Source organism: Microtus oregoni, unplaced genomic scaffold (genome assembly GCF_018167655.1).
Source record: "Microtus oregoni isolate MIOR12 unplaced genomic scaffold, Mior012 000046F_ref0000063, whole genome shotgun sequence".
Classification (NCBI taxonomy): domain Eukaryota; kingdom Metazoa; phylum Chordata; class Mammalia; order Rodentia; family Cricetidae; genus Microtus; species Microtus oregoni.
In genome coordinates this window covers 7,515,440-7,539,416 of record NW_024543220.1, presented here as the reverse complement: position 1 = coordinate 7,539,416, position 23,977 = coordinate 7,515,440, and the positions used below count along the sequence as shown (strand labels likewise).

The following is a 23,977-nucleotide window of genomic DNA, read 5'->3' as shown; positions in this document are numbered from 1 at the left end:
ATATGCCTATGTACCCTGAACATGCAGTGCCCACAGAAGCCAGAAGAGAGAATTGAAATCCTGAAACTGGAGCTATAGACAATTGTGAACAGCCACATTGATTCTGAGAATAGAATCATAGTCCTCTTAAATGCAGACACATCTCTCCAACCCAGAGGAGAACTTCTTTGGTTGACATTATTTTTAGTAACCACAAACATATTCAACATAAAGTATCTGAATGCTGGACTCAGGATGTAAGACCCACCTTACATCACCTATGGGCTGTCCCTATGGTAGGTTTGAGAACCCTGAGTTTCTCTATCCTCATGTAGTGTCATGTCTTCACTTATGGAGAGGATGAGGTGATTGACTACTCCCTGATGAGCTCATGAAGGGGCCATGAGGGTAGGAGCTGGAAACACACCCAAAGGCTGATGCAGAGCAGAGTCTTGGTAAAAGGACACCAATAATGTCACAGCAATGAGAATCTAGTCAACATGAAGCCAGCGAAAGAAAATCAAGAGTCAGGAGAACTCCGAGTACTCTGAACAGAGGAGAGATACACCTGCCTAGTCAATTTGGACTTTCTTAACCATTTCACAGTCTTCTAGTACTCTTGTTAAAATTCAGACTCAGTGGGGAGGGTGAAGGAGAGATGGATCAGCAGTTAAAAGCATTTTCAACTCTTGCAGGGGAACTTCCAAGTTCAGTTCCCAGCGATTACATGGCAGTTTACCAACCGTCTGTACTCCATTCTACCACATCTGATGTGTCAGACAAACATTTGTTATATGCACAGGCAAAAATACTCATACAAGGAAAAAAACCATGTATTTAAAAAATAACAGATCCATAGACCTTGATACAAACTTATGGGATGGCAACCAGGAATCTGTATGCTTATTTGTGCCCTAAGGTAGCTACCCAGCCATAGACAAATAATCACTTGTTTGGAGATAAGAAAACTCAAACTAGGTAGACACGGAACTGATATATTGAAAGAGGCCATCCACATTCCACACTGAACTCTGTATCTCCCTTCCTTTCAGTTCCTAGAAACACTTCAGAATCTGCTAAATCTCTAGATTAAAATAACTGCAGAGAAGAACCTTAGAACACATTCTATACAGTACAAACGTGTTAAACTTTATATAGGAGCAGTTTTTATTAGTAAGACAATAAGAAGGTGGTTTTCCTCTGAAATATCTTTAACCATGAAGTTATCCATGAATGATGCCCCCTGACAAAAGTGAGAAACCATCTTAACATGAAACTGATAGGAACAGTGATGGGGATTGAACTCCATTCCTTCCAAAGATGTTTGCACTGTTTGCTAATAACGGATTATATTCACTTGATACAGAATATAGGGGACCAGTGAACAGAGGAGGAAAGAAACAGAAGAGGGCAAGTCTGAGGTATTAGCACAAGCTCAGCTCCATTTTTTTTCTAACAAAAATTCCTGCTGTAGTTTGGGGCTCTCAAGCTGGGTGTATGGACCCCACTTTCATCATATAGGGAGCATCTATTGAATGTCTATTGCATTTATCATGCCCCCTGATTTAGTTCAAAATCAGTTGGTAAATCTGCATTGCTCTCTCACTGACAATGTCTGTGTTCCCTGCTATAGGGAACAGAGTGTGGTGTCCTGAATCAGAGGGATTTCAGAATGCTTCCTGCAATAGATGAAACTATCTAGATAATGAGGAACATGTCAGAGTTAATTAATTAGAAATAGAATAGGAAATACTGTGTTGGTAAAGGCTTTGTGGGCAGCATCAAATGCATCAAATGCAGCATCTTAGCTGCAGTAAGTAAGTGTTGGAGATGAATGGGTACAGTCAAGTGTGAGGAGATGGATATTTCTCATATTTTATCTGACAGACTTAGTGACTTCTTGAAAAGTCTTAACCTGAGAAGTGATTGCACCTGATACTTATTTTTGTGGGGTTTTTTTTTGCAGATGTATGAAGAATAACCTGGAGGTTCAAATCAGGACTTGGAAGAGTTCTGAAGTAATTCAGATATAAGGGCCATGCCCCGAGGCACAGGACTGAAGAGGGAGGTGGAATACAATGATCTTTGGCATGGAAGATGATGGATGGGGTGAGCCATAGGTATGGAAGTTCTCAGATGATGCCTTCAGTAGCTGCTTTCATTTCTAATGGACCATGCTGCCTTAAGGAAGAGCAAGTATTGAATTGGGAGAAGCAAAGGCTGAATTCCAGCATGCTGAGCTTATTGTAGAAGCATAACATGTTGATGGTCATTCAACAACTACTTATATTTGATTTCAACTGTGTTCTGGATTCCCAGTCAAGTAGAATGTTATGAACTCCAAATTAAGATGCAAGAATCTCCATCATATAAATGGAAATTGACAAGAAGAACAGGGAAGTCACAGAGAAGAGTTGACCGGTACCTACAGGGAGTACACTGTGACTCCTTGGCATGACCAGTCTGTGTTCTGTCTTCTCTCACTTTACCTCTTTCTATATCAATTGGTAATGAGAGGCATCTAAGTTTTCCTGTGGGTAGATTACACCTGCGAGTGCTAGAAATGACTGATACACACTTACATCCATGGACACTGCTTTGGATGGCCTATTATATATAACTAATAATGAACATCGATTTTGCATCTCATAAGTATCTGAGACCCAGTAGAAAAACTTTCAAAGTAAAATAAACAAACAACAAAAAAACCCCTATCATCTCCTTTATACCTAAGAAAGAGATAAGGACAAGTCTGTTAATCTCCAACATATATCTTTACTTAAATGTCACAAGAAGAAGGAAGTTGAACATGTTGTTTGGAGAAAGACATTGAAAGCCACTTTAGTCTGTCAGGTGTTTTTCAAAGCAAATGTGGAACCAAAAAGACAATGAGTAGAGAGGTTGGTGGTCCAGAAAGCCACCCCCCCCCCAAAAAAAGCTCAGTTTTCTACTCTTAGGTCGAACAAGCCATAACCATCAAAGAAACAACATCCAGTAGAATTCTGAAAGATACCGTTGTAAAGAGACTAAATGGACAACTGCTAGTCAGTCATTGGATAGCTGTATCAAAATGTATTTCAAAGCACATAAATCTTTGTGGAGTATTGCTCTGTTCTCTTCCTGACAAATGTGAGGGCACTGTCGGTGCATGGAATGTTTTTCTTCTTGCATTCACCCTTAATCATACTGACCATTTTTGTCACAAATAGACAAAGGCAAGGATGGAGGGCCATGACCTTTCTTTAGCCAATAGCTGCGGTGACCCGTTATTTTCTTTTCCCAGTGTTCATCCCAATCTGATGTCATGAGGAGCAAGGCTGGAGCCGGTTCCCATGAGGACCCTTCCTGAGACTGGAAGGGGATGAGTGACACATTACCATCACGAGGTCTGACTCAGAGCCTTTTGACTTTGATCTTTCTGGACCTGCAAAAGATCCATTTGTAAACTCAGAGTTTCCCCAAAAGACATTGCAGCAAGGAGTGGTACGGGCTCTGACATGAAAAAGCTTTTTACTGAGCATTGCTTTTATGTCTCCCATGACCCACAACTCTACAGGTTGCAGAATACTTTATACTAGCTGGGAATGCAGTGTTCCAGAACTGTTTATTTGGTAATCTATAGCAAGACTTAGAAGAAAGCTGGAAAACAGAAAGTAAAATTAAGGAAAAAGATACATTTATTCCATTTAAATAAATTTCTTTGCCCTATTGCCCCTAAATTCTCCCAAATTTACATCAGCGTATTGATAATTGTTGGAAACAACTACGAATTTTGCAGAATATTTGGCCCTATTTTAAGACACTTGTAGCTATAAAGTAATAAAACAGATTTTTGCTGGCTGACTTGGACATTCATTCATATTATTTGCAGTCACACACGTTGGGTATGTGTGCTAGTGTGCAACATTTTATAGTTAGAGCTTTCTTTATGGTTTTTAGAAGTTACAAAATAATAGAATTAATTGCTTTGAATTTAGTCATTTTGCAGTGGGCAAATATTGATTTCTTTCCCAACACCTTTAATTTCTAATGGAGCTTGAAATTAACTTTGGATTTTAATTCTATTTTATTCTAGGTTTGTACATCAGGGCCATTAATAACTTCAAGAGAGTGCTGAGAGGAGGCTTTCTGAGTCAGGAGCCCTTGGTGAGACTTGCAGCCTCCAGAGCTCCAGGGAAAGAAGAAGAACATGTGGTCTGACCACCAAAGCATAGTTTTCTCAGAGTGGCCATTGATGAAAAGGAGCCTCTAGTCACTTGTTGGAGAACATCTATAAACAGGAGTGTGTACACATGTGAATAAAAGGAGCAAAAAATATTTAGGGTACCAAAGAATAGATTTTTACCCTTCAGAGTAGTGGTTTGAAAGTAAATGACCCCCCCCCCCCCCCAAATAGTGGCACTATTAGGAGATGTGGCCTTGTTGAAGTAGGTGTGGTTAATCCGGAGGAAGTGTGTGACTCTGGAGGTGGGCTTTGAGGTCTTTTTTCTCAAGCTTCAATTAGTGTGACAGTCAGTTGACTTCCTGCTGCGTTCTGGCCAAGATTTAGCCAGAACCACATCTGCCTGCATGTTGTTAAGCTGCCTATCCTGATGGTAACGGAATGAACCTCTGAAACTGTGAGTTACCCCAATTAGATGCTTTCTTTATAAGAGTAGCTGTGGTCATGTTACCTCTTCATAGCAATAGAAAACCCTAACTAAAAGACTTATAAAAAAGTTAGGAAACCAATTTTTTAATTCCACAGGTAATACTCTAATTTGTTAAAGATAAAGAGATATATACTATACCTATAATATATAAATATGCAAGATTTACAAACATACATACTATGTATGAGATAAATGTAATTAACATATAATATATATATACATAATATAAATATAAAATAATTTTTAAATTATGTTATATGTAACATAAGGTATATGTTCTAATGGGATTATAATTATAAGTTGTATATATTAATTAGTATATTTATATTCATATATATACTATAATTTATAATTAAACCTCTTTATATATGTATAAACACTCTTCATACTCACATATATACATACAGTTATAGGTTTAAACTTTATTCATTAGTCCAAGTTTTTGACGTTTTGCCACTTCCCTAATGGTTTTATACTGTCTTTGTAAGACAGAGTGATTGGAATACATGACTGTGGTGAGCCCTAAGAGCTGGGACTTTATAAACATCTGGAAGAATATGGTTGTCCCTGCTTTTCTAAAAGGATCCTCAAACTCATGCCCAACAAGACTCTCTAAATCAGCATGATACACATACATGGACGGCATGAATAGACACCAGGTCCTCTGTATGTAGATCTGTACCTGTCTGTCTGTTTGTCTGTATGTGTGTATACATATGGCCTCAAGTTTAGTGTTGTTATGAGATTCCCGAGTGTGGGAACGAGTGGGACTCTGATTCCTGTGCCTTCTCTTGGATTCTTTTCCTTTTGTTACTTTGTCTTGTCCAACTTCCATGTGAAGGTTTTTGTTTTACCTTATTGTATTTTACTATATTTAAAAAAATGAATGATTGAGTGAATGAAAATCCAGCCTCTAGTTTTTATTAATCCATGTATATAAATTAAAGGTTAAAAACTGAAATATCACTTATTCCTACTGGGAGTTGTAAAATAAATTTTCTCAAACGGAATGACACTGGGTATACCAACCACTCCAGGGAAGGCATGTTAAGGAATACTTTACATATAATGGACTACAGAGAGTTTTGTTTTTGTTTTTGCTTTTGTTTTATGTGTGATTTTATTTGATTACAATTTGGTGTGGGTTTTTTTGCGGGGTGGGGTATCTTATTTTGTTTTCTTCATTTAGGTTTCCTTCTGGGTTTGTTTAGCGTTTGTTTGATTTATTTCTTGTGAAAGATCTTAAAGTTATGTGTGTGGTGAGGGGGAGTGGATCTGGAAGTGCTTGGGGAAGGGAAAAACAATAAAAATATATTTAAAATTTAATATTATTTTAAATAATAAAAATATAATAAAAACAAACAAATAAAACATGATTATAAAAGAGTTTTATTGGGCATCTAGTCAAGAAATAAAATCTGTTAAAGAGTTTGTCTTCACATTGTTGGTGATGTATAAAATCTGACTGGTCTATATTCACATTCATTTAATATAAAAATACTTGTGCCTTCTCCTTTGATTGGTTTTAATAACCAATTTATATTGTTCTTCATGATTTCTCAAGACTGGAAAGGAGAAGGAACAAATACCAGTGAGAAATTACAGAGCGTTTCATGTATAACCTCTTCTTTCTCAGTAAATATTCTTCATAATTCCTTAGTCATTGTGCTTACCACCATTCCTTTAACTTTATTCTTGGTCTTCCTACAAGACAATATCAAACCAAACCACTATTCATTAACTTGACCTCAAAATTACTTTTAACTTAAAATACTTTAAATTGAAGGTAGAAAGTAAAACTATCTTAACATATATTTCCATTTTCTCTAGAGAACCTTTCCAAAATCTTTATGGTAACTTGAAAGATGCATAAATCTTGTCATTTTCTACAAGCCTCTCTATGGACAACAAAGAACTTGAAATTCCTGTGTATTTGACCTTGCAATTCAAAGGCTAAAATGCAGCACATTTCCCCACTCACTATGCTAACTCATTGTCTGTATTTATCTTTGCTTACCCCTCTTCTGAAAGTATTCCTTCCTTGGTTTACATTTCCCCACTCACTATGCTAACTCGTTGTCTGTATTTATCTTTGCTTATCCCTCTTCTGAAAGTATTCCTTCCTTGGTTTATATATCCTAGGTAGCTATATGCTTGGGAAGAGTTTTAGGAAACTGGGCATGTGATAGAGGGCCCATTACAATGACTTTGAAAAGGTTTCATTTCAGTGTTGTGCTTTTTTTTTTTTTTTTTTTTTTTTTGCAAAACACACCTTCTAGCCTTAATACATCATACTAATAGTAAGTAGCTCAGTATATTCAATAATGTATCACTCTTCCATGTCTGTAGGTTCATTGCCACTTTTGCCCAAGTGTATGGACTGTAAGTTTATCATTCTAGTGATCAGTGTTCCATTTATTTTACCTTTAAGGACCAGAATCTCAAGTTTCAAGTCTGTTTTCCAGTGAGTTTCCTAATTAAGAAAACACAGCTATCTTAAACTAACAAACAGGAAGACTGCTGGAGTCTAAATGATCCCAGCATGAAAACTGAAGCTTGTCCTACATTCATTTTGATTTTTGATTCCCATATGTGAAAGGGATGTTGATGAAGTGTGGGAGGGAGCCCATTCTATAGATAGGTAACCACGGGTGGTATGATTTGTTAAGACATGGTATTCATCTCTCCTGTCCTCGGAGGCAGTGTCTTGGAACCACAGGTGATGACAGGAGGAAGAGTAAATTCCATTTGAGTTCCATTTAAAACCCTAATTCAAAAATCCCTCCGAATTAGTTTTTAGTACTATAAATAAATTGTATGTGATCTCAATTACTGTTTGAAGTCTTTCAACACCTAATTCCTATGTACAGAAGAAGACACTTGGAAGTATTTTGTAGTAAACACTCTTCGCTGAGTGCTAATATCAAAATAGGAACATTCAATAATTTTCTTTTGATATTACCTCTGCCCTACAAATAAATCTGTATCATGATGCTTATTTACAAAGCTAGTTTAGGTTATTGCATTAGTCACATCTTACTGTTTTAAAAAATATACCTGAACAAAATTGTCTTAAGAAAGGAGAGGTCTATGGGTCTCAAAGCTCCAGTGTGCAATCCATTACAAGAGAGGAACGCATTGTAGTGGGGGATTGACGTAGCTGGTCATATTATATCCACAGTCCAAAATGAGAGGGTACTGAATGCCTGTGCTCTGTTCCATTTCTCCTTTTTTACTGAAGTTCCAATACTAGCCCAGGGGATGGTGTTACTCCCAGTGGACAGATATTATTACCTTTCATTAACCTAATCAAAATAAATTCCTATAGACATGTGCAGAGACTCGGCTCCCACGCAATTCAAGATTTCATCATGTTAACCATTAAGATTGATGATGGAAACCACAGAAACACAGTTCAGTAGAAAGGATCTCTTTGCAATGGTATTTTAGAGATAAAGCAAGCATGGCAAGGCTGGGACACATGTTTATCTGTAACTGTGGCATCAGAAATAAGCAAACACTGTAGCAGCGAGGAGAATAACAGTCACTGCCTTCCATGTCCCTATTTCTCTTCCATCCCATTCGGCATGGTGCCTCATAGCTTATTGGCTGCATGCTTGGCTACAAAGAGAGAGTCTCTGTTACTACTTCCCTTAGTTGATAATGAATAATTTCAGTTGTTCCTTCCTGACCAGGAGAGAACTGACACTTGAAAACCTCACGCGACAGGGTCAGGGTGCTTTATTTTCTTCCCTTGCTTTGCAATATGCTTAAATGTAATGTGCAGTTTAAAAATTTGCCCTTTGAACAATAAATTATTAATGTTTTCACTCCTATCTACCTTTAGGTAGTGTAGGGCAATCTATCTGGGATGATGAAATTTGGATTTATTAATTTGATAAGTCCATATAAACACCACTCACATTGTAATGAAGACTTCATGTGTAGCTCTTCTGAGTACAGGAACATTTTCCATTAGATACTTGACTGACCTCCTCAGTAAAACGTGCATACTGCCTCTTCTAAAGTCTTGAGTTTCATGCTGCCGGTTAGATGGAAAGAATGCTCTCTGGCCTTCAAATTGCTGGAGCCTTTGCTTTTTGTAGTCCAATTGGACAGCCTAGGTTGGCCCTAAGCAGCATAACACAAGTCCTTCTTGTGACTTGGCAAGAAGGATGTGTTTCACTGATATTTCAACAGATTCAGATAATAACAGAGAATATTATTAAGGCATTCTGATGTCTGCTAATGAGCAATGACAGCAGTTTTATAGGTGCCAACACTGGCATTTTGGGTTGGCATCTGTGATGACAAAAAGGAGCCTTTGTTAAGTAGGGTAGGCATATTTTGCAAACACTAGCTACTGTGAGTACTTTGGATGAAAATCATGAGATTGATGAACTGAAAATTATTGGCTTACTTTACTTGAAAATAAGATTATATTTTTTTAGTCCAATCCATATCAACTTATTGAATTCCATGTTTTTCTGACCAGCTTAAATGCTTTTCAAACCAAATGTTTCACAAAATTGAAAGATGTCAAATTCAAAAATACCTCAGATGTTAAGCCTTAAAATTTTCTTGGAAATTCGTATGCTTCCTAAGGCAATTCTTTTGTGTTAAAAGGATTTAAAACAGAATACATGACTTATATTTTCATTGAATTTAATAGGAGTTCTTTGTATGTATCAATGGCTGATTGTAAATAACAAGAACTACCAATATTTCTGAGCTTTGCTTTTGATCAAGAGAAAGTAGAGAAAAGATGAATGTGCACCAGCAACAACTTAAGGTTTAGTCTGATTTTGTGGAAAGTACAAAAAATGAAAATATAAATTCATTCTTTAGATTTTCTTCATGTGACTGCTTAAAAATGTGAAATTTGTTACCGAGTAGTTTCTCAGAAAACAAACTGAAGTACTTAATTTGGTGGAGTATAAACTCCACATACCTGATCCCCAGCTATAAGAGGTTCAGAAGAGGAAAAGCATTGCTGCCAGATTTGGATTAACAATTAAAAACAATCTTAGAATTAATTGTGTTACATAGAGTAATAGAGATATCTTAGTAATTATGGTAAAAAATTAAAAACAAAGGTCATATTCAGTAAATGAATCATTGAAAGTTAAAGTAACATCAAATAACTCTATCCTTTCTAAAATTATTTAAGCACTGTTCAGAACCTTCACCTAGTTCCTGCATTTTTTTTTATAGATGATTAAGAACCACAGCCTATTGTGGGGAATCTTTAACACCACTTATGGCACATCTTTTCTTCTAAAAACTGTAAGTAGTTTTAGGGTACAAGTGAATTGTCAAAAATCACAGCAGTTGTACACATGTGTGTGACTGTCTCTATTATTATGCACAGAGAAGTTTAACACCTTGTCATAGATCATATGACTAGTATGTAGCAAAACTAAAAAAATGTATCATAAATCAAAGGACAAATTTGTTGACATTTTGAAGATGTGCTGGGCTAGGGAGAAACATCTAGCTTGAAAGTAGAGAGATGTGGAGCATAAATTTGTAAATTGTAGCTGAAGCTAATGGAATAAGAGTAGGAAGGAGCAATATATGGATTACTGAGACACCCAGTGATGAGAGGTGAGGTGAAGAGTATCCCACAAGACAGTCAGAACACTCACACCTGGAGAGGAAGCTCATCTAAGTCAGCGTTGAATGCTGAGATTTTGAAAGAGTACTGTGCACCAGCTACTTAACCTACTGGTCATCTGGCCTCTTCTGTTTTTTTTTTTTTTTTTTTTGCAGGGCCCATCTCTTTACCATGGAGTGTGGATACCATGCTGAATGTCTTAGACTTCACCAGGACCTGTCAGTATACTAGTGGTATGATGTGGGAGTGTCATATATCAATCTGTTGATTTCATTGGTTAAGCGATAAAGAAACTGCTAGGCCCATTTGATAGGCCCACCCTTAGGTGGGTGGAATAAACAGAACAGAAGGCTGGGAGAAAGAAGCTGAGTCAGTGAGTCGCCATGATTCTCACACTCCAGACAGAGGCAGGTTAAGATCATTCCTGGTAAGCCAGCTTGTGGGCTACAGCAGATTATTAGAAATGGGCTAGTCCAGGTGCGAAAGCTAGCCTAGAAGAGGCTAGATAGAAATGGGTCAAGCAGTGTTTAAAAGAATACAGTTTCCGTGTAATTATTTCAGGTAAAGCTAGCCGTGGGGGCGGCCGGGTGCCGGGGACGCAGCCCGCCGCTCCTTATTTCAACAGAGTGGCACCCGACGTGGGGCCTAAATCCACTTAAAAACCTGAGAGGGCTTTAAAAAGGAGAGAGAGAATTTAACACAGTTTTTTTCTGGCTTGTGGGTGGTGAGCTGCAGAGAGAATTTCCTGACTCAGCAGCCACAACAGGAAAAAAGCTGCAGTTTTAAACCGCTGCTTTCTGGGCTGTGCCGCCATTGAGATCTCTGTCTGGCCCCTGTGGGAGACAGAGCTTTTGAATGGAGCATTTGGAGTAAAGCTCTACGGCTTGGTTGATGGCAATGTGGACTGCTGTATGCCTGGAACTGTGTGTGGCTCAGGGGCACCAAATGGCTTTGAGGCAGGAGCTGCTCAGCTCTGCCATGCTGAACTGTGCTGGTCTCAGGCAGGAACTACCATAATTACCATAAAAACAGTGCAGTAAGGTTTAGACTGGGCAGGAAACAGGCTGTACCTTATTACCATATTACCTGTACATGGTGCAACTTAAGTTTTTAGGCACTGCTTAACATTTTAAGAAATGTTCCTGGATAGTAAAGAAATGTTACAGATTCACAATAAAACAGATTCAGACATAAAAGACCACACTGTTGGATGAATGTATGTAGGCTTGAGAGAGAGAAGAAAAGGAATATAGAGAATAAAGTTAGTGGTTTAAAAAAAAAGGTAAAGTCTTTAAAGAGAGAGAGTACAGACAGTTAAGAGATTAAAAGAAATAAAGAAAAATAAGCCATGTAAAAATGGAAAATTCACAGAGAGTATGGATTATGTACATTGTGCTTTCTTTAAAATTTTTGACTGTAAAGGAGCTAAGTACAGAGAGACATTTCATTACATGAGCTGCCAAGCTAAACCAAAATGGATATAAGGGTATTACGATTTCAAAATTTGGGTCTAAGAATATGATGCTTTGGAGAGGGTCTTCTTTTGTTTTCACAGAGGACCAGACCCTGTGGATTTCTTCTATTACAATTTGGTATGATAGACCACGCCCTCCTGCAAGGTTGTTGTGAACATCTTCAGAAAATTGCTTCGCTCAACTGCCAACTGAGATGAAACTAGCACACAGGTTATACCATGAAAGACCTAATTAACGATGCCCCCATTCAGCAGGAAGCAGTTTAGAGAGAAAAAAACTGCGCCCATGTTCCCAAAATATTGTTTATAAATATTCTTTTACATTTAAAGGGGGATATAATATAGATATGAATAATTTGCATTAATATAGATTTTGCTTTATTGATAGAGATTTAAGGTCAATTTTGTTATATGTATATGTAATTCTGCTCTTGATTAAGGTATTGTGATTGTGTAGTTCATTTAAAATATAATGTATAATAGAAAATAGAGGTTGCTAATGGATAATCATCGATGATAGTAAAGTTTGTAGTCATGTTACTTAGATTTTCTAGATATATATAGATATATTTCAGATAGGCATTCTTCATATCTTTCAAAGACTGCAGAATATGGCATTTTAAATGTTTTAATAACTTAGGACTTTTCATGACAATGAGACACTCTGCTCCTGGCAGCACCAATCTACTTCAAGAAGAAGATGGGCATCGAAGAGGATCCTTATGGAGTTTGATAGTCATTTGGGCAAGAAACTGTTCTTGCCTGGACTGTTGCATAAACTGGACAAAGAGAACCCGCAGAGAGAGGACTGCTGAACTTGCCTAAAGGTGAGATGGTCTTTCATGGTTCCTGACTCATGAAAGAGTCTGCGAGACATTCTGCAGGATACAGCAGAAAATGACTAAACTGTCTTTGGAATTTCCTGCTTGATGAAAATGTCTGCTGGATACTTTGGGCCTGAAGGCCGAAGATGGATGCCCCAACGGTACAAAAAAACTGTGGGTGACTGTCCAGGCAGCGAGATGTCTCTGTCATTTCTAGAGTTTTCTGATTTCTTGTTAGTTAGTATTATATCCTTCTGGAGTCTTTGATGGAGTTGAAGAATGAATAGATAGTTATAGTTTTCCTTAGTTATGATAAAAGATAAAATAGATATAAATATTGTAACTGTAATTCTTGCTTGATAACTTTTTGTTATATGTAATTTTACTATGTTAAAGTTAAAGCCTTTCTTTTTTGTTTAAACAGAAAAAGGGGAAGTGATGTGGGAGTGTCATATATCAATCTGTTGATTTCATTGGTTAAGCAATAAAGAAACTGCTAGGCCCATTTGATAGGCCCACCCTTAGGTGGCTGGAGTAAACAGAACAGAAGGCTGGGAGAAAGAAGCTGAGTCAGTGAGTCGCCATGATTCTCACACTCCAGACAGAGGCAGGTTAAGATCATTCCTGGTAAGCCAGCTTGTGGGCTACAGCAGATTATTAGAAATGGGCTAGTCCAGGTGCGAAAGCTAGCCTAGAAGAGGCTAGATAGAAATGGGCCAAGCGGTGTTTAAAAGAATACAGTTTCCGTGTAATTATTTCGGGTAAAGCTAGCCGTGGGGGCGGCCGGGTGCCGGGGACGCAGCCCACCGCTCCTTATTTTAACAGTGGTAGGCACAGATGACTGTTCTTGCATTGTAAATAGTGTACCAGGGTAATGGCATGCTGGTTAACCAGTTCTACTCAAATGCTCTACGTAGGCGTGAATTTCCAATCTCCATGCTATAAATTCTCTCACTGTGGCCAGGTACAAGCTACTGAGATTCAGCAGAGTCTGATAATCACCTCATAAAACTCTTAAATAGTTAACAATTAGCTCTGTTTCTCTCAGTCCTGGAAGGAAATTATATAAGAGTTCTTTTCTCCCTTGACTCTTTCTCCAGCTACCTTGGCATATGTTCACTTTCTTATATCAGGTTGGCCTATAAACAAACATTTTCTACATTCTAATAGCATATTAAGATTTATTACTTATCCCTTTTTCTTTCCTAACTGTGTTATCTACTTCAGAAGGAGAAAGATATTTGTCTAGATTTCTGTATTTGCCTACCATGCTGCACACTAAACAAAAATACAAATTACTCAACAAATTGCAACTATCTCTGAATTATGATAATCACATATGCTAACTCTGTGAAGCATTGCAATAAAAAGTTGGTGGCTCCAAGGCTCAGGGGTCATCTTGGAAGAGAGGACATAAAGCTTTTAGCAGCTGAAGGTTCTAGAGGACTGGAAAGGAAACAATGTTTTCTAACTAGGCCAGGGCTGTTGCACACATGAACCCACATTAGTCAGCTGGAGTTGCTTTCATAACACCTGCGCAAGACTAAGCCAGTCACAATTCTAAATCAGCAGCCAGGTGTGATGGCACAGGCCTTAAATCCTGGACAGGTGGATTTCTGTGAGTTCAAGGCCAGTCTGCTCTATATAATAAGTTCTAGAACACTCAGGACTGTTACACAGAGAAACCCTGTCTCAAAAACCAAACCAAGACAAACAACAACAACAAAAACAAACAAAAGAAGACAAAAAATCTAGCGTGGCTAGGGGAGCGGCTCCCAAAGTCACATCTCTAACCAGGACAGTGGATGACAGCTGAGAGTGAACTATGATGTGGCCCCTTGGAGGTTGAGCATGCTCCAGCAAATGACCTAAACCCACACACATACTGGTAGCATTAATTAGATTCAGTGGGTTTAAATTTAAAAAATAAAATAATACCTGAAGTTGAAAGTGAAGCAAGGTGGGAGGGCTGTCTTCAAGGAGTTGGTGGAGAGGAAGTGGATGTGGATATGGTCAAAACGTATTGTATATATGCATGGAATTTTTAAAGAATAAATAAAACTGGATCTTAAAAAGGTTGGTGGCTTATGCCAACATAGAAACAAAAGATACTTTGATCTGAGGGGGAGTTGAAAGATTTACAGCAGGATATGTGTTATTTTCAATTCCAATTCTTTCCCACTCCCTGTACAGAAAAAAAACCTTTCCAGGTTTCCTTGCCATTTTCATCTTAAGCTCATTTCTTGCTTTCTATTCTTTTTCTCATAAGTCAACTTGACAGACATGTAGAGATGGGTGTTTTGTATTCCTTTCTGCTCTCAGATGTTGGATAAGACAGTCACTGAGATCCAAACTACAGGGGGATTTAAGGAACATTACCAGCTCTGGCACTTCAGAAGTTCACAGGATCTCATCCTGTCTCTCCGGCACAATGCTTTTTAATATGTATTTGCAGATCAACTTTTTTCCTTTTTAAATGTGAAAGAGAAAAAAAAATCCTCAAAACTACTGCACATCTTTGTACAACTGGAATAAAATCATTCCTCTCCATGTTTAATTATAACCAGAGTTCTGAAGCAAAACATAAAGAAAGGATTAATTTGAACTGTGAGCTGCTCTAGCAAGGTAAAGATCCTTGGGCTGTGTTTCTGCAAATGACCTATAACCTATACTATTTTAATCCAGTGTAATTTATTTGGTTGTAGCTGAAAGACAAAAAGTGGCCCTAAAGTACCTCCTGCCATTCTGAAAAGATGGCGCATCCCATTTCTTCCCACTCACATTATCTGCAGACACCAGGTGACGAGGTGAGGAAAGGACTTGAAAGTGACTGCTTCTTTTTGTAATAAGTGATGCCACTTGTCACTGTTTCCCTCTGCCTGAGTGCTTCATCTTTCATAAGAAAATGAGCTTTTGGGCTGGAGAACACATGCAACTCAGCAAGGGGTCATTAACATTTTAATTTCGTTGCATGCATGTGCTTATTATGCATGTGTTTGTATTCATATGCTGTGCAGGTGTTTGAAAGTATGTTCACATGTGTGTGCACATGCTTGTGAAGGCCAGATGTTGGTCAGTTTGATTTCTTCTATTGGTTTTTGCCTTAATTTGAGACAGAGTCACAATGAATATGGAGCTCACCAATTTGGAAAGACTGCTGATCATAAACCTCCAGGGATGGGTGCCCCCTTCCTCTGTCTCTCCAGAAACAGAATGAGAAGTGCATTCTATTACATCTGACTTTTGATGTGGGTTCTGGAAATCTGAACTCAGGTCCTCATGCTTTTGGAGGATACTTTACCGTGGACCATTCAACTCATCTCCCAGATTCCTTACTAAAATTTCAAGCGTTTATAGTTTATTAGAGCTGAAATCTCTGGCACCATGCTGAGGCTCCTTGCTATCACTCTGCTGAGGGATAATGCTCTTGTACACTGTAAAGTGGGCCACAGTAAAGTGGCCAGTTTAGGAGAAGTCTGGGAAGAGAAAAGGCAGAGACATAGTCACTGGCCAGATGCAAAAGAAGCAAGATGAGAATGCCTCACTGAGTAAGGTACTAAGCCACCTCTAAACATAGCTAAGAATTGTGGGTTAATTTACATTGTAAGAACTAGTTAGTAATAAGCCTGAGCGATAGGACAAACAGTTTGTAATTAATATAACCTCTGTGTGTTTATTTAGGACTGAATGGCTGTGGGACTAGGTGGGACAGAAACTTCTGTATACATTGTGCTTCTACTACTAAGGAGTGCTGAAAACAAGTACAAAACAGAAGAAAAAAAGTAAACAAAAAACAATCTGGGAAGTAGTACAAATAAAACTAGAAAAAGCAAAGTGATAAAAAATAAAAATATTTCCCTCTTTCCTGTGTCTCTGTGCTTATAATATTTTATGAATATGGAAAGAAACAACACAGACCATAAAAAGTAAGTGTATGGTTCAATTTTATCCACAGTTCTTAATCCCAACAAAACAGCTGTGGGAATGAGCTAAAGTTATAAGCATTTAATTTTTACTGAAAACATGGTCCTCTGTGGAAGGTGCTGTTTACTTGCCATGGCAGCTCCACCCTTCTGCATTCCAGGGATAAAAGAGTGACTGCAGTGTGCTGATGAGCTTGGTAGGGATTCACGCTCTTGCAGCTGTGTTTAATAACAGGAACACAATGACCATCTGAAGTAGGCCATGTGTCCAATGGAATGGGAGGAAAAAGAATTTGGTGGCGTACACTTGGAAGCAGAGAAGCCAAATCTAGCTACTTAAATATCATGTCAGGATTAGAAAGAACAATTTCAACCCATGCTTACAAATTAGTCAGCATAGCATTTTGATAAGCTGTGGATATCTGCTGTGTTTTCAGAGGGTACTGGCTTCAATATTGAGACAACCTTTGACTCTTCCCTTGCGACTCACTGGCATGAAAATCAGGTGAACCTACTGAGCAAGGACTCTAGCCGTGTTACTTTGATCCACATGCAGTTTACAATCAAGGCACAATTTGGCTAGCTCTTTTTAGACTTAATGGATTAATAAAAGTTCTTAAAAATCAGTACGTATTGCTGGGTCATATGGTAGCTCTAGCTTCATTTCCTTGAGGAATTTCCAAATTCATTTTTATAGTGGCTAGACTAATTTGCATTCTTGCCAACACTTTCCCCCATATCGTTGCCAGCAGGGGCACAGTTATGTTTAATGCAGCACCATTCACAACAGTCAAGGTACAGAATCAGTTTGGGTATCTAGCAACAGATAAGCAGATGCAGTGAATGTGATACACACACACTGAAATTTTACTCAACCATGAAGCAAAATGGATGCTACTAGAGATTATATTAAACAAAACCAACCATATCCAGAAAGCAAAAATGGGTTCCACTATCATTTGTGGATTATAGATTTTGCAGATATAAAAAGATTATGTATGTGTATATTATGTCTATACATGATTTTATATGTATGTGTATATATACATATATGCATGTGTTTTATATATGTATGTTCATATGAAATGTATACATATATTCATATGACATGAATATAGACTCAAGAAAACCAAGCAAAGAATTGTAAAATCATATAGGGAGAGAAAGGAGCATGTATAGGAGGTGACTACTTGGTCTACTTATATAAAAGTTATTATATTGTTCATCACTATGTACAATGAATACATCTTAATGAAATTTAAATTTAATAATTTGACCAAATTTATTATTAAACTTCACAATAAATATTTAAATATATATGTATATACCTATACATATACACACATAAACCTGTACATACATACATACATAAACAGTAAATTAGACAAAGCAGAATGTAACAAAAAACACTAGGTTAGCACTTCAAATTCCAGCATTTAGAAGGCTGAGGCGGGAAGTTTGTGAGCAACCTCAGCAAAACAGTTACATCTCATCTCAAAATGAAAAATGATCCAGTGAATGTCCAAGAGGGAACCAAACTTCATAGAATTAAAGTGATTTGGCAAAACAAAACAAAATAAAACAAAACACAGAAAATGACAGCCTACATTTCAAAAGGTTCATTTGCTGCTAAGCTGAAAGCCCCCGTGTGAGTTCTCACCATGGTTTACTATCTAAGGTATTCCTGGAGTCGTGGTCACTGACTCCTCTGCCATCCATATATCCACATGTCCCCTTTTTTCTCTATTTCCCTCTCTCTTTTTCATATTCTACTCACTTTTATTGTTTGGCTACCTTCATAACTTTGCCTATAGAGAATTTTCTTTCAAACACAACCCTTAGATGCCTGCCATATTCCATGGTATTTGTGAATTCTTTAAGTCAGAGCACATCCACAGCACACATGTATGCCCATATATAAAATAATTGTTATGAGTGAAATGGTGGCAAAACCTGTCACCTCCTCCTTCCAGCAATTATAATGCAATGGAAAAAGATATTATTGATAAAACACAAATATAAAGGCGACATTTCCACCCACAGGGGCTGTGTGTCCTGGAGCAAGGTGCCTTTATCAGGTTCAGACAGTGTCTCTAAGGCAGTGAATGCTGAGCTGAGAACCAGGGAAGCAGAGAAATGTACACAGCAATGCAGAGGGAGAGGGTGTACAACAGCCTTTCAACTGGGCCAGTGGCATGGGCCCAGAGTAAGGTGAAGGTCAGAGCATACATCTTGCAAATGGAATGGGACCAAAAGGGTAACTGGGAAGGAAACCATGGTGGGAAACCAGTTTTTCATAGACATAGTTCCACTAAGTAGTATCCTGCAAAGCAGATACACTGGGAGCCAAGGAAACAAATCCAATTCTGTAAGGCCAAACATCTAACTTGTCTTTTAGAGACACAACAAAGTTCTCAGTGACTGCTTGGTTTTGTAGCAAGATCCCAAGTTGTCATCACTAACTCCAAGACTTAAACAAGTTCCTGGTGGCCAAAGGATCCAGTTGTCATAGTACTGGTAAATTTGACAACATAACTGTAGTAGGTAAGGTTATATTCTTTTGAAATATTATGCTTTGATAAAATTACTTATAATCATGGTGGACTATAAACAACATATTACAGGATGTATGGTAAAGTATTCATTTATACACTATATGGACCTGACAACAGCAGGAGGAACAGTTGCCTTAGTGCACTTCATGCTCTCGCTAGCAATGCTCTTCCTGGGAAAGATTTTAAACAGAGATGTGCAGCAGTGTGAGAGCCTGCTGACCTTTTAAGATTTAAGAGTTCCCACAGTTTCAAACCCGGAAAGGACCCATGCAAGATACCTCGTTTGTCTCTTACTATTCCACAGCAGTGTCATGTCTGTATTTTGGGGTCACCGTCTGTCCCTTAAAAATAGCTAGGTATAAAAGCATTTCTTCTCAGAATATGTATCTAGAATTTGAATGGTCTTAACAATTTCCATTCCCAAACATTTTCTTATCTTTGTCGGATGCCCAAATTCTGTCTTTTGCCTCTCTGTTTAGGTGCATAGCCTAAAGGTTTTGTGTAATTAAGGATAAGTCTAGGAAAGTGAAGGCAATTCCGTATAATGGTCACAGAATACAGAAGGGTGGTTGATTCCTAAGAGAACACCAAGTACCACAGCATGAAGGAGAAAAATCCATTAAGCTCAGAGATGAGGGATGGCTTCTTGAATTTAATTTATGTAAATAAGGACTATAATCTTCAAAGTTTAAGGAACACATGTAGGAAAATGAGATGATAATGAGATCCTAAGGAGCATTAGGAGTACTGGGAAGGAAGCCCGGAGACAACTGAAGAGTGTGTAGGGAGAGCCATTAGAGGAGGGCCACAGCTGGGTGCACAGTTTGGTTTTACACGTTCTTACAACTTAGAGCGGGAGAAATAAAGAGAAGTCAGTGCAACACCAGTAAGCTAACAAACACACTAGCCACTAGGAGCACACACACTAGCCATCAGAAACACACATGAGCCATCAGAAGCACACACCTGAGCCACCAGAAACATACACAGTAGCCATCATAAGTACACATGAACCATCAGAAAGACACACACAAGCCATCAGAAGGACACACCCTAGCTATCTGAAGCAAACACATGAGCCATCAGAAGGACACACACTAGCCATCTGCTGATTCTTTTCTTGGGGATTCAGTCCACTTTATGATAAAGTAGCTCTTAGAAAAGTCACTGAAAGCCAGGTGGTGGTGGTGGTGCATACCTTTAACCCCAGCACTTGCGAGGCAGAGGCAGGCTGATCTCTGTGAATTTGAGGTCAGTCTGGTTTACAAAGCTAGTTCCGGTTTACACAGAGAAATCCTACCTCAAAAAAAAAAAAGAAAGAGAAAGAAAGAAAGGCAAGAGAAGTGACTAAAAATGGGCCATGTTCAGAGAAAAATTTAAAGTATAAAATGGCAAGAAATGAAATGATTGTGTTTAATGGTTTAATGCTTATCACCAATTATTTCCTTTTGGTCTTGGTTAACAAAAACAGAACTTTTTCCATCCCAGGATTTCATCATTTCTAGGATGGGATTCTAACCACCAGGCAGTAGTGTGTTAATGACAAATTCTGAATTCTATTCACAATTTACTGAAAAGAATATTTCATGAATAAGTAAATTAGCTTTAAGGTCCATTGGTTCTTCTGGAGAAATATGTTGTGGAAGCCAATCCATGTCCACAAATTCCTATATGTTGCAGAAATGGCAGGCAATGATGGAGAGCAACATGAAATTAAGGGCAAATTGTGTGGTCTGGACAAACAGAGGTTCAAATCAAAGCACAGTCCTTCTGAATGGAGTGCATTGGAAGACACTGGGTGCTGCATGGGTCCAAGCTTTTCCAGTGTCCCCAGGTGCCATCTTAGTTAATCATTCTATGGGGGTTACTACAGGCATTTCACCAGTCAGAACACAGAAGCTCCAAGGGCTAAAGTAGCCAAGGGTACTTCTTGGAGACAAGTGGAAAGCCAGCAATTATGATCAGGCACAAAGGCTTGATCAAGGTACTTAATCAAGAAATTTCTATTCCTCCTTCACCAAGCGAGCATCAGTGTAGAAAATGAGCAAAAGAGCCTTTGTAGACTAATTTTAGGGGTTGAAACTCCACCAAACATTTGGTGTGATTTAAGTTAGTTACTGTAGGTCAACTTGTACCTCCATGAAACTAAAGCAAAGGCTCCAAATGAGCAACTCCACTGTGCTTTTAGTTTCTCGACCTTGAAGAGTAGGAGTGACTTCAAGTCAACCTTTAGTTCACAGGAATAAGGAGTCTCAAAGAAACCCCAGGATTTTCTACATGGCTACATAGTACTCCATGGACTTAGTCTCATGTCAAAATTGTCCATTAGGAACACAACTCATGACACATATAATTTTCTACACATTATGTACTATGTGTCAGTTCATCTAATTGAACTGACTAGTCCCTATTGGGAGCATTAAGATACACACACACACACACACACACACACACACACACCACAATCTTTAGGTTATTGTGAAGCAAATATCCTTTAACAACACACAGGATAATGCTTTCAAACAAAAGTTGTCTCAAAGAATGAAAATTGTTTTTTTCTGCTCTTACACTAGCTAAATATTCAAGATACAGACTATTAAAAGAAGACAACAAGGGGTTGAATTTTCATTCTGGAAAAGAGTAGTTTGATTTTTATAGAGAAAAGAATAGAACAGGGAACCAGCAAGATGAAGCCCCAGGACAAGGGGACTGGTAGGGTGGGGCTCCAGGACATAGACTAGCAGGTTGACAGACCAGGACATGAGGGCCAGCAGAATGGGGCCCCAGAACATGGGGGCCAGCAAGATAGAGTACCAGGTCATGGGGACCAGTAAGATCAAGTACAATGGCATAGGAACCAGCAGGATCAAGTACTAAGACATGGGACTGGAAGGATGGAGTTTCAGGGCATGGGGACCAGCAGCATAGGGCCCTAGGACATGGGGACAAAAGGATGTAGTACTAGGGCATAAGGATTTAGAAGGATCATGTACCAGAACATGGGGACCAGCAGCATGGGGCCCTAGGACATGGGGACTAGCAGGATGGTGTACCATGACATGAGGATGAGCAGGATAGATCTCCATGACACAGTGACCAGCAGCATGGACCCAGGACATGGGGACTAGCAGAATGGTGTGTCAGGACACAGGGACTAGTAGGATGGTATATCAGGACATGGTGCATGAGGCAATTTTCCTCTTTCGCTTTTGGAGGTGGCCAAATATGAACACATCCAGCATCATTCTGACACTTTCAGTTATTGCTTTCAGAAGTCAAATTCAATTACTCAATTAATAGTATGTATTTGTAAAATTGGTCCTTAATGATGGGAGCAAATATGATTGGCTTTTCAATTCAATATCAAACAATCAATGAGAGAGGAGACATTTATCAAAACATCAATTTCTTGCTCTTTGATTCTAGATAGAATTACAGACACAAAAATATCATGATTAAACAAGATGTTTATAAATAGCCAAATGAACTATATGGGTAAAAGGAAAGTTTCTGCCTTGATCAAAGCCACTTTGTTGTAGAAACTTTATAGTGACTATTTACTGGTAGTCAACTCTGAGATAAGGCTGTTTAAAGTAACTTCAGTTGTAATTTCTTACTTTTAAGTAGCTTCATGATTGTTTTTGCTCGTAAAAACAATATTCTGTGCTGAGTACTTTATATATCATGAATCCCTTTTCAAAATATTTATTTGGCCCAGCAGTTGTGGTACACACCTTTAGTCCTAGCACTTGGGAGACAGAGGCAGGTAGATCTCTGAGTTTGAGACCAGCCTAGTCTACAGAGTTCCAGGACAGCCAGAAATATACACAGAGAAAACCTGTCTTGAAACACAAACACAAAGACAAATTGTTTTTATATTATGTGTATATTCCTTTGCCTGTATGTGTGTATATATGTATGTGTGTGTGTGTATGTATGTATGTATGTAGGAACTGTGTGCCTGGTTTCCACAGAGTCAAGAGGGCACCAGTACCCTGGGTACTGGAATTATAGATAGTTGTAATCTGTGGGTTCTGGGAGACAAATCTAGATAATCTAAAAGAACAACTAGTGCTCTTGACCTCTGAGCCAACTCCCCAGCCCTAAACATAAAATGTGTATCTTTATGCATGTGATTTAATCATTAAATATCTCTACATCATTGTTTATATTTTTAAAAAGTTCTTGTATTACATTGTGCATGCATGTGTGTGCTTGCATGCTCATGAATGCACGAGTGTGCACATACCAGGGAAGTCAGGTGATAACTTATGCGAGATGATCTTTCCTTGTACTATATGTGTCCTGTAGATCAAACTCAGGTTTGATACCAAGCACCCTTACCTACTGTGGCATCCCACTGGCCCCAATGCCAGTTTTTTTTTTCACTCTTGATTTTTAGAATCTCATTAGACAAAATATTTAAGTGAAAAAAATTAATTATAAGAAACATTTTTTTAAAAAAAATGTAGGCTTACAGTATAATCTAAACATAATTTCTTATTACACTTTACTAAAAGTAACAACATGGAAAGGCATAGGCACTGCGTTTTTACTATCCCCAAGACTCTACTCTGAGAATGTTTTGCTTGCTCTTTCCTAAAAGTGAACTGAAGAACAGTCAATCTGTATAATTTGAGAACTTATATTTGAGATTTTCTGTGTTTTAGAGCTGTGGGACCAAGTTAGATCTTTGTATTGCCTTGCTTGTCCTTCTGTACATGGATAATGTGCATACTCACACATGAACACACACACCTTTACACATAAACACGTACATGTTAGTGAACACTAATGTGCAAATAACCAAGTATGTACACACATTCATATCCATATGTCAGATAACATGTGACTCCCTTATCTCCTAATTGTATGTTATGATAAATCTATTTTCAGTAATAAAACCATCAGAACATTTTCAGGAAATGAATATTACAATGGCAGAGTTAGAAA

The 23,977-nt window shown here is 38.2% G+C and overlaps 1 protein-coding gene across 2 annotated transcripts in view; it reads right to left on the bottom strand.

Moving 5' to 3' along the window:
- The window catches only part of Cntnap2 (contactin associated protein 2), a 2,078,180-nt gene that overhangs the window by 857,342 nt on the left and 1,196,861 nt on the right, over positions 1–23,977 (bottom strand). The window lies entirely within an intron of this gene.